Raw genomic sequence first — 12457 nt, 5'->3', positions numbered from 1 at the left:
GCTCTTACAATCCTTGGGCACGCATTTTCATGATGATACTTGAGCTTTGCCGGGAGGACCAGTGGCACAGATGCCCCATTAGAACTGAACAGCCCACCGTCTCTTCCTCATTGCATGTTATTCTCTGTGTTAACCACCATCCACTACAAAAGGAAGCTTCTCTGGTGGGTCTGGAGAGCTGCTCTGATCTGGTGACTGAAAAGAGGTGACAATTTATTGTGTAATTAAAAATATAACTATGTGGAGTTTTATATATAAGGTTATTTTGCTTGGAACCATAGAAAACAGGTAGCTGGTTTAAAAGCCATAACTGGAGCTTATTTCTTGATTCAAACAACGGCTCCTTTAAAATGTCAAGCAAATTGCCTGGTCTGATTATCTCATATTACCTCCTATTTTTGAAAACTGGAAAGAGTTTCTACCATTAAGAATAATTCCATTCATAAAATGAATAAATTAATATTTAATCCTTTAATCATTAAAAACCCCATAATGTCCACTGTAAAAATAATTTAAATATTTAATACACTTATGATCTGATACCTCTGTTTAACTAAATATAATTATATTTAGATAAATTATTGTGTTTATCCAAATGAAATCTGAAAGCTGATTTCTCATCCTTCAAACAATGAGCACTATAACAAATAGAGATATTTTAATAACTTCTAATTTTAATAAATTATATAGCCATCTGAATTATATAACTCAGTATCAGACTCAAAAGTAGAATGTTTAATACCGGATTTAGAAAAATGCCTGGCAAGACATTGTATGCAGAGATATGGAGTTTATAAATATTGTCTTTTCACCAGTAAAATTATATGAATTCACAAATCATATCAACCTGGCGAAAAATAAGATTTGTATCTCACTACAGTGAGGAAAGACTCTAAAATCTCAGGGTGCAAGTTCCCTTAGGATGCAGAAGTACTGGAAGTCATCTTAGTTTTAAATAAATAAATCATGGATGTTTTATCTCTTTTAACTTGTTGAGAATCTTTGTATTTAAAATTAACAGCAAGTTTGTAGTCTTCCTTCTGACTAAGAATGATTTTATCATTTTCATCACACTAATGGAGGGTTATTTATACATTAAAACTTAGCAGAAGTCATTTGGGTTTCTTTGCCCTCGAATTTAGGACCTGGAAGTTATAAAGCCGGGACCTAAAAGACCAAGCCATCAACAAGATATGTTTGTGTGGTGATATTTTATTTGTGCAGTTTTACTTGTAGTGGTTTAAAATTCTGAACAGTCACATTAAACTTTAAAATACTTTTAGACATAAAACAAAATTCCTTGTTTCTGGGAGTAATAATAGGATTTATTGACAATAGACATCTTAGCTATGCTTTTTTTTTTTTCTACAGCAATGCTTTAACTGTCTATTGTCTCCAATGTGTCTTGAATTTTGTCTTTATCTAAGTTGACTAAGATTTTAAGTTACCTTTGTCCTAACCCTTAAAGCCACAGTTACTTCTTCCTAGTTGTTTATGTCCCTGGACCCTTTTCATGGACAGAACATCTACTGTAGAATTTTAGTGATAGAAGTCTCCTACAAGACTTTTTTAAATAGCAACTAACGACATTCATGAAGGTGGGAGCCTCATGATCAGTTACTTCTCAAAGACTGTCTCAGAATACTTTGCTCTGGCAATGAAATTTCAATATGGGGTTTGGTGGAGACAAAGCATTTAGACAATTCCACTCTCCTGTTCTCTCACCGTCTAAGGTAGTCCTCTTCTCCTCCATGTGCTGGAACACCAAAGCCAGAGGGTTATATAACGGCAGTGGGAAAATAAGTGGGTGGAAAAAAGTGAAGGAAATGTCCTGCCTAGACTCCACATTCCCTCACTACTAGTTTTCTTCTCGCAGTCAACCCAGAATAACTGCAACAGATTTATACAACTGTGTTGCATTTGTTTCAGAAAAGCCACTAAGACAATTTTTTTTTAGCATAATCCTAGGAGTAGTACAACATCAAGTATAAAGTGATATTTGTTTTTCTGCTCACTTAGTTGCAAAATTCCTGGAACAGGGAATAATCTTTTATTTGATAATTACAGATCAATGTTTTGCTTAAGTGATAATGTGATATATTGAGTTTTATTTCAAGTAGAGATGAATTATAAATGAGGATTCATTTTCTCTATTTCAATTATAGTCTAAATAACACAACACTTCATACAAGGAGCACTACATGAGGTAAAACACAGAAAGGAAAAACTGCAATCCCTGTTTATCTCTGTTACTTTTTCATTAAGCTGGAATTGGCTGTTGTTATTCTTATTATTCTTAATGCTTAATAATGATCATTGTTATGAAAACACATGAATAACAATTATAATAAAAAGATTGTCTGTATTTCAGTATTTGATTTGTTCTATCAGTGCATACACACAGAAAGAGAAGCACACATTCACACATACACACACACACACACACACACACACACACACACACACACACACACACACACGGGGAGGGGGGGCGCGCGGAGAATTAACACCCAGAGCAGTCCTTAAGGTAAGTAATACTGTGATCTCTATTTCAGAGATAAGAGGCTAACTTTAGGGAGTATACATATAACTAATAAATACCAAAACTAATATTGTATGCAAGGTTTGAGTTCTAAGTTCATAGTTTATTTTCCTTTGATAAAGTATCTCAGTCTGTTGCTTAAGCTAGCCTCAAACTCAATCATGTATCTCTGGTTGAGCTTGAACTCACCATCCTCCTGCCTCAGCTTCCCAAGTGCTAAGATTATAAACCTGTGCCAGCACAACTGGCCGAGCCCATGCTTTCGGCCAACATAGGGTTATTATAACATTATGTCTTGTCCCACATCCCAGTAGTCGTCACTTTAACTCAGTGGTCTCTATATCCCTTCAAGGCCTGCTCTTTTCGAAAGGGGAATGGAGGAAGAGTGGATTGGTGGGAGAGGGGAGGTGGTGGCAAGGAACTGGGAGGAGAGGAGGGAGGGGAAACTGTGGTCAGGATGTAATGTAAGAGAAGGATAAATGGAAAAGAAAAATGACATACCCTCAATGTTCCCCATATTGATTGCCTATGTAGCAATAAGCTCTTTGCTCATTTAGCTGTTCTTACCATGGTGAGAAGGAGTTGGGAAGGAAGAACGGGCGCAGTAAGGTACAGGCAAGAACTCTCGCCGAGACCGCAACACATCCTTTGTAAGGCATTGTGTGCCTCACAAATGCATTTCTCTTCATTTTCAAATTTGCACCCTGTGTTTTGATCATGAAAGATACCCAATGGCTTTCAGATGAAAACGTACTTCTAATTGAAAACTGAGCCTCCAACAGATTATTAAGATTAAAAAAAAAAAAGACAGCACCGGGGTGAGGGGTGAAATACACAGGTGCTGTGAAACGGAGAGGCTAATTAGTGGGGCTGTGATTGCCATGTGTCCACTTCTGTGTATAGTTACAGCCCATGTAATAAAAACAATGGATCTAAGTTTAAAAAAAATTTTTTTTTCTTCCTGCAAGAGATCTCTTTTCATGCTCACAAGTGAAAGATGGATACCAATCAATCTTTAACTAATGTGAAAAGACTGGGTCTTTCTATACAGTTCTGACTGGCCTGGAACTCACTGTATGCACCAGGACTAGGCTGTTCTGGAACATGCATTAATGAACCTCCTGTTTCTCCCAAGTACCAGGGCCACAAGCATGTACCGCCACACCTGACCTTGAAAGACATCTTAGAAAAGTGAAGCAAGGAGACCAATTGCTTGTGTGCCGAGCACATGTTCTCATTGCCACAGTAGTAGTCCTACACAGGTGGAGACTTGACTGTCTGCACAAAAGATTCCACATCTTTGGGATAAAATACGCTCCTTTTGTTCACGCAGACTAAAATAATAGGAAAAGTCAAATGCAATGAGGAGATCCATAGTGATACATTATAACATACCAAAATAAAAGTATGATTTTGTTTACTTCATCTCTAGACCCAAGAATAGTTACAGTGACAGAAAATGTAACGTCATTGATTCTTAAACCCACTAAGAAAAATGTAGGCTAAAAAACAGAAGTTGTGGGTAAAGGCTTGTACAAAATTGATCTCTAGCCTTTCCAAGACCTTGTGGGAAACTTTCTTCACTTCCTCACTTTCTTTGGCAATTTAAATGAGACCCAAGCAATGGATTGTGCTATTAATAGCTTGATTTATCAGTACAGAAAGCAGGAAAAGTAACAACATTTTCCTAGCGTGCCATCAGGGAGAATCTATCCTAAACCTAGTTTGCAGAAATAGCTGGGGAGCCAGGTCTCTTCCTCTTTGATTTCTGCTTTCCCTTTACATCTTGCAGTCACCAAGGAGATAGCAGCATTGCTCCAGTGCCCACCCCTGACATTCAGCAGAGCGAGAGCAGACCATGAGCCCTCCTCTTTGCTAGATACATATTGGGAAGTTATCAGAAAACAGGAATCTGGAATGTTATAAACTGAATAGATAGGCAATAAGCATGATGTAAATTCTTCCTTTGACTGTAAATAATACAGAAATCTCAAATTACCTAGTTGCCCATTGCTGTGGGATGTTCTGTATGGCAAATGTGTTGTTCTGATTGGTTAGTAAATAAAACACTGATTGGACAGTAGTCAGGCAGGAGGAAGTATAGGTGGGACAAGGAGGAGAAGAATTCTGGGAAGTGGAAGGCTGAGTCAGAGACACTGCCAGCCGCCATCATGACAAGCCTCATGTGAAGATGCCAGTAAGCCACGAGCCAAATGCAAGGTATAGATTTATAGAAATGGGTTAATTTAAGCTATAAGAACAGTTAGCAAGAAGCCTGACACGGCCATACAGTTTGTAAGCAATATAAGTCTCTGTGTTTACTTGGTTGGGTCTGAGCAGCTGTGGGACTGGCAGGTGACAGAGATTTGTCCTGACTGTGGGCCAGGCAGGAAAACTCTAGCTACAGCCCATTGTGTCTTTATTCATTAAATGAGACCAATTCCAAGAGCCCTTGGCTGAATCTGACTAGGCACCCAGACATTCATCTTCTGTATTCTGGGAGCTTCCAGAGAACATTTCTCAGATATACTCCATTTTCCCATTCTAATTGTCCCTTCCTGGGAAATGCTGAGCACTCAGTCCACTGAGATTCTGGCCTTTCCTCTACATATCTCTGTCACTTCTAGTGTAGCAGCACTCTGTGTGCTGCTTTAGAAGTCCTTACACATAATCTCAAATCACCCCAGTCACTGTGTAAATGAGCAGCTTGCTCATCCTCCCTCCCTCCCTGCCTGTCTGCCTCCCTCCCCTCCCCTTCCCTGTATTTACCTCCCTTCTCCCTCTCTCTGCCTATCTCTGTCTGTGCATGTGTGTGTATGTGTGTGTGTTGTGTATGTGTCATGACTATCATCCCTACTGTCTACAGCATCTACACTATTGACCTCCAAAATTCTCTTAAATTCCTTATGAAATTGGGCTTTTACTAAAAAGGGGGGCTCAGAAATTCTAGTTATGGAAGCAAATGTTTTGATAGCATTCCCTATTGTTCTTTTCTATCTGTTTCTTGCCTATGCCTTGGGTAGATACAAATGTATTCCTAAAAATTTCTCCTGACAGAGGCAATCTATTCTAAACAAGAGACATGTGGGATCCAATGGACTACCACTTTGTTATTATTGCAAATGTGAGAATCTCCTCTACAACTCAAGTGCCTAACACCAACTCAGAAAGTGAGTTATCATTGTATTAACTGACCAAACACATCAATGCAATTATCATGCCATCATCCTACCCTGTCATGTTTGAGCCGCACTGTAGCAGGAATCTTAAAGAGTCTTATTAATAAAATCAAACCCAGAGCCAAGTATTGGGGTGAAATGCTGGAAGATCAGAGAGACAGAACAAGCCACAGCTATCTCACCTCGCCGGATCCTCAGCTGGTCTTGTTTCCTCAGACTGGAGGCCTCTGAGTCCTCATCCAGAATGGGCCTCAGCTGAATTGCTGCTCAAAAGCCTGAATGCTTAACCAGCCAAATGCTTCTAGTTTCTGGTCCTCATGCTTTATATACCTTTCTGCTTTCTACCATCACTCCCTGGGATTAAAGGCTCGAGTCAACATGCTTGGCTGTATCCTTAAACACATGGATTTCTGCCTCTGGAATGCTAGGATTAAAGGCGTGTGCTACCATTGCCTATCCTCATGTTTAATATTGTGGCTGTTCTGTCTCTCACCCCAGATAAGTTTATTAGGATGCACAATATTTTGGGAAACACAATACCACCACACCACACCATATTACTCAAATAGTATATACAAATACTAAGCCTTTACTAAACTTTTCTTTACACATTGCCAAAACTATATTAATTATAGGACCACTAATATGCTACTTGACAACCTACCTTACATTACTTACATACAGGCATCTATTATTACTGTGGCCTCTGGTGGCAACATGTGTCTGTTTTCCACTTCTGCATTCTTCACAATGTCTAGTATGGTATTGCACATGGAATAAGCAAGTAAGGCAATTGTATAAGTTGGGAAATAAAATCATAAAATTCAGTAAAGACCACATCACAATAAAGCACAGTGTAAAAGAAGACATTGCAAAGCGGGATCATAAGCCTACTGCCTTCCTGCTAACTTTATATACGATTTTCATTTTAATGTAATTTATTCTGAGCTTACTTACTGTCCTTACCTAATTCTATAACTGCCCACGTCTCTGTTTGAAGCATTCAATTATTTCTAAAAGTGTGGTGTAACTTAATATGTTCCTTGCTAGAGAAACCTACCTACAAATAACTAACACTAGATGCTTCATTATAGCACTGACACCACTGGGTAAACCTAGTCCTTCATAACTCTCTGCATCCTACATTCTCTGTTCGTCCAATGGGTTTTGTAGGCTAAACAGGAGTTCTAAATTAATCTCTAGTTTTATATATTCTGTAATTTCGTTCATCATATCCAACCAAATACCTACAAGATAAAACTTCAGTAGAAAAGTTACTTACTCAAAATCTCATGTAGCACAATCATTTGATTGAGAACTTAACTACAGCTTATTGTATGGACCAAAAAAAAAGTCATTGTTAACATTTAAGATTATTTCCTTCCCTCTGGCAAAAACAAATGGAGTTTTGATCATAATATCTAATTAATAATTGGCAAAGTTCAGTCAATTGGTCTTTATGAACATTTAGGCTTGAGGCAGAAATCCACAGACTGACAGGTTGGCCTGTAAGGGGAGGGCTTTAGTCAGAAACGTCACTGGGTCTCCGAGAAATGGAAAAAGAAGCTGGGAAGTATTATATCTTCTGTGGCAGGGTCTATTCCTCATCTTTTTTGGGTATCGACAGGCCAAGACAGCAAGTGGGGACTACATAGACTCTGAACAGCAGGCAACACAGGAGAGGCAGCAAAGGCCCTGGGTGGCAACAACGTGGATGTGAAGGAAGTCTGACAACCACACAAGCAACTGGTCTCAAGCCAGAAACACTGCTGTGGCTTCTCTAATTGGCAACCAGATTCAGTGAGAAGCTCTAGCTCAAAAACTAGGGTGGAAAGAGAGAGAGGGAGACACTGACTGTTGACCCCCAGCCTCCAGCTTCCATACACACTCTGCACAGATGAGCAGACACCCATGTTTATAATACACATAGACACACACACATACACATAAATGAATAAATACTAAAACAAGGGGAATAATATAGGGGAAAATTTTAAATATATGTGAATTAAACAACATGCATCTTAACAACCAATGGATCAATGAACTAAAGAAGAAATAAAAAAGGAAATGGTCCTCGAGAATTTTGTACAATGTATTTTGAATATGTTCATTTCCTTCGGGTTCTTGCCACGACCTCTTTTGCAATGATCGCTGAGCCTTGGGGAGGAGGGAGCATAAAACAGATCTTCCACAAAAAGCTGAGCATTCAGCAATCTCTTATTCTCTGCACTTTGACCAGTTGTGGGTCTCTATGTTAATCACTATCTACTGCAGAAAGAAGCTTCCCTGATGAGAGCTGAGAGATGAAATAATCTATGGATGTAATGATAAGTCATCCAGAGTTGGTTTAACACTATCTTCACTCAGCGGAGTAATAGTAGTGGGTTCCCCCATAGAGCCTATGACCTGTCTAGCTATAGGTTCTTGAAATTCTAGAAAATAAAATCATTCTTACAGATCCTGAGGTCATGATGTAGAGAAAGACAAGAAAGGAGAGTCAAAGTAATCGATTCTATTATGTAAACTCCATATGTACTTTGAGGTTTGAAAATCTGCTCAGTTAAAGGATCATCCATGTTGAGGACTCACTCGGTACTCTTGCATAGCAACATCTTCTTTTCTGACACCAAGTTTAGCTTTATGTCCTCCTTGAAAAAGTAGTCAGACTCCTTTATTTGTGGCTAGGGCCCCAGACTTCCTGTTCTCAGGCTGGCTTAGGCTTAATTCATAGGCAAGCAAATTGTTTATGAAGATGTCCACTTTAACTTTGGGCATCTCTCTCCCTATTTCATGACTATATCTCATTTCTTCTTGCCTGGAGCTTTTTCTTTTCTTTCTTTACTCCTTCTTTTTCTCTTTTTTTAAACATTGTTGAGGAAATTATTTTAGGATTTTTTTTGTTTGTTTGTTTGTTTGCAGGGCTATGAACCCAGAGCCTCACATATGTGCATAAAATACTCTACCACTGAACTGTATCCTTAGCTCTAGCGAGTTCACTAGTGGAATAAAGTTCATTTAAAATTTGTATCTAGAATTCTTTGAGTTCTTATTTTCTAGTGCTTGTTTGTTTGTTTGTTTGTTTGTTTTGTTGCTTCCATCAGGATAGTAAATCCAGCCTGGAAATACAAGAGCTCAAATGTCACCTAACCTCTCATCTCTGCCACCACTTCCTTAAACAACTAATGCCCCATTAAAAACGAGCATACATGAACAGTCTATCAGTTCTGAGTCCATCTCACTATGGCATGTGAACTTCGAAGCTTTGGGCTAGAGTTGGCCCCAACTGAATTTCTAATAACGTGGATGGTTTCTACCTGCGGGACTCAAATTTCTTTCTTGACGCTTAGAGTAGAAACGTGTCTCATTAGTAGTTGCCTAATCAGCTGGAACTTTAGCCCAGTCAAAGCACATCTTAGCATGAGCTACTAGAAAGGGAAAAAGCCAAAACTAATCTCCATATTGGCAAGGAAGTCTCCCTACACAGTGAAGAGTTTACAACAGCCAGTACGTTTATAAAATCAGAAACAATTAGGTTGAAAAAATACAACAGTAAAAGTAAAAAATTGGATATGAATTTGCCCATTTTAGGAAATGTTATGTGAGGAAACTGTGTCTCCCTTACTGTAATGTATGCCTTTTTTTTTTCTTTTTGAAAGTAAGCTAGAGGAAGTTTATTTCTTTAAAATGTTAAACATGGGTTGAAACACAGACATTACCAGAGGAGAGAGACATGGAAGAGGATGGCAGTATACAACCTGGAGTGAACAGAGGCTTCTCTGGAGACTGGTGATGCATTCTGTGGGGATTTTAGGACATATGTAATTTAGCCCAGACTGATCTGTTCTGTAGTCAAGAATGACCTTGCACTCCTGACCCTCCGATCTACATCTCTTACATACTAAGATTACAGGCATGTGCTGCCACACTGAGCGTATGGCAGCTTCTTGAAATGCTATTGTGTCTGCAGAATGTTCCTTATATGGTATTTTAAACAGAAGGCTTAGAATGGCCTTCAGCCAGTATTCGATAGGAGCCTAGAGAATCCCATGAGGCCACACAGTTTGTTAGTTCTAACAAATATATAATACCTGGTGAATTAAAGAGATTAAGTCTTGATTCAGCTACATAATAGAAACAAGACTTTCCATATAAACCAATCCTCCATCTCACAGCCTGTGTGTCTGAGCAGAGCAGCAGCATCTATGGAGTCTCTGGCAAGAACACTATATTTATCATAGGAAAACATCAATAACACAAGACAAAATGTATTTTCAATTCTTCATTATTATTAAGATAAAGTTTATTTAACATCCATTTGGCCATAATTTGGCTATGTTCCCACTAATGATGCCTGCAGTTGTCCTCAAACATCTGTACAACGCATTCTTTCTCTTCTAGAAATCACTATCTCCACCAATATCTGAAAATTGTCACTAAAAATGTCAAAGTTATGAATTTTCCTACTTGTAGACAAAATGACAACCTACTACAATTTCAGGGGTACCCATTGAAGACAGGAATCTCAAGGGTCAGAGACAATGAGCATAATTAAAACTCACAGCATTAGCAGTAATCAGAGCATTAACAATTTCTGGTATCATTTTTACTCCTATAAATTGCAGTGAGAAGTTTTCTCTGATCCACCAAGCCCCACAATCCTGCAGCTGCTTATAAAATAATCACTCAGAGGCTTAATATTATTTACAAACTGTATGATCTATAGCAAGCCTCTTGCTAGCTAGCACTCATATATTAAATTAACCCATTTCTATTAACCTATGTTTTGCCATGTGTTCCATGGCTTACCAGTCTGCTGGCACGTTGTTCCTTGGGCAGCAGGCTGGTGTCTCTCTCCAGACTCCATCTTTCTCTTTCCTTTGTCTCTCCTCAGATTTCCCACCTGCCTCTAAGCTGCCTTGCCATAGGCCAAAGCAGCTTATTTATTAACCAACATATATTCGCAGCATACAGAAAGACATCCCCCAGCAATAAATCAGAAAAAAAGAAAAAAACCTGGTGTGTGACAGTTATACACGGTGTGTCCATCACAAGAAAGGAATGCTAACTTAGAGAGTACAAAGTTTTAAGTAGGTACTGAACTTGCCCATTCCCATGCTCCAGAAGATGCTTTCTTTATTATAAACTATGGCTGGACTTTGGTCCATAGGGAGACATTATCTCTTTCTCAGGACTGTGAAAACACACTCCCTTGGCTCCAATGTGATACGCCATCTGCCTGTCCATTCTAAAACTAAACTTTGAATGAAGTCTTAGCAAATACAGTTAGTGCCCCTTCAAATTGCTGGTTCATATAAGCTAATAAGAAATTTAATCTCAGTTTTATAAATTATTTCTCTGTTTACTTTGCAAACCACAGCTTCTTTTCAAGAGAGTTACATATTCACTTTTTAAATGTTTATAAAAACCTAACTACTTGCAGGGCATAGTGGCATACACTTTTAGTCTCGGCTCTCAGGAGGTAGAGGCAGAAGGATCTCTGTCAGTTCAAGGCCAGCCTGCTCTACATAATAAGGTAATGAGATGTTGTTAAAAAAATAACTACTTAGGTGTATTAAGGTGTCCTGGGGACCAATATGGTAGTTATAGTTAACACCATATTATTACACATCTTTAAATAAACTATAATATTTTAATATTCTCTTGCAAGGAGATGATAAATGTTTGAGGTTCTCAGTATACTATTTACCATGCTTGATCATCATACTTTGAATAATGCTTGAGGTAATAGACATGGTAATTACCATGACTTATCATTATATATTTTACTCATTATCTATGTCTCACTGTGCTTATAAATATGTGCACTCTGTACATATCAGCTGAAAAAGTTAACTTTTCAAAGTGTAAAAAGTATAGCTGATTTTTCAGCATGTAGAGATATCCATTGCCAAGGGAAATAACATTGATTCTGTGTCGCTTTCCACACCCATGTCTCCAGACATTCACCTTCTTCTGTTCCTGTTTGGGGAGGCCATTTCTTGTAAATAACAAAATAAATGAGGTCAGAAGGGTTTCCCTAGAAAACAATGTCCGTAAAATACTTTGTTGCTGAGTTTGTTTTAATACTAGCCCCCCCCGTCTCTCTCTCCTAATACACATTCCACACTTGGCATCCTTTGTAAAAATTTATATTTAAACAGTATAAAATATTAATTTTATAAAAGAGCTAAATTTTGAAGAAAACTGCTATCAGCTATATATGATTGTAATGAGACCAAGCATGTGTGATGAGTGCTGGGTTTATTCCAAGAAATCACTTTACTTTAGTCAGCATCCTAACACTGAGGTTGTCTGATGAAAAAGTTCTGTGTATCAGTGTAAGTCACCATGCTTCATTCTTTTTTTGCTGTAATAGAGGAATGATAACATGCTCTATAACCTCTGGGAAAAGGTATTCAGGACTCATTACTTCATTTGAATTGAGAAAAAACAGCCCATATGGTCACTGTATAATTTACAAGGGGTTACTCCAACACTGAGAATTATTATCTTAGAAAATAACACAATATTTGCTCAGCCATAAATAGGAAATTGGAAATTAGATGTAACAGTTTTATGAATTGACTGACCATAACTTACTTAATGTCTGATTCCTCTTCTAAACTTTGGTCTAACATTCACAATAAGAGTAATAAGTGTGGATGTATCATTACCTAAAAATATATAAAACAACACATAAAGCCTGTTTAAAATATAAAACACATTTTATAAC

The sequence above is a fragment of the Peromyscus leucopus genome, chromosome 4 (assembly GCF_004664715.2).
Source record: "Peromyscus leucopus breed LL Stock chromosome 4, UCI_PerLeu_2.1, whole genome shotgun sequence".
In the NCBI taxonomy this organism is placed as follows: Eukaryota; Metazoa; Chordata; class Mammalia; order Rodentia; family Cricetidae; genus Peromyscus; species Peromyscus leucopus.
Note: the sequence above shows the minus strand (reverse complement) of the source record.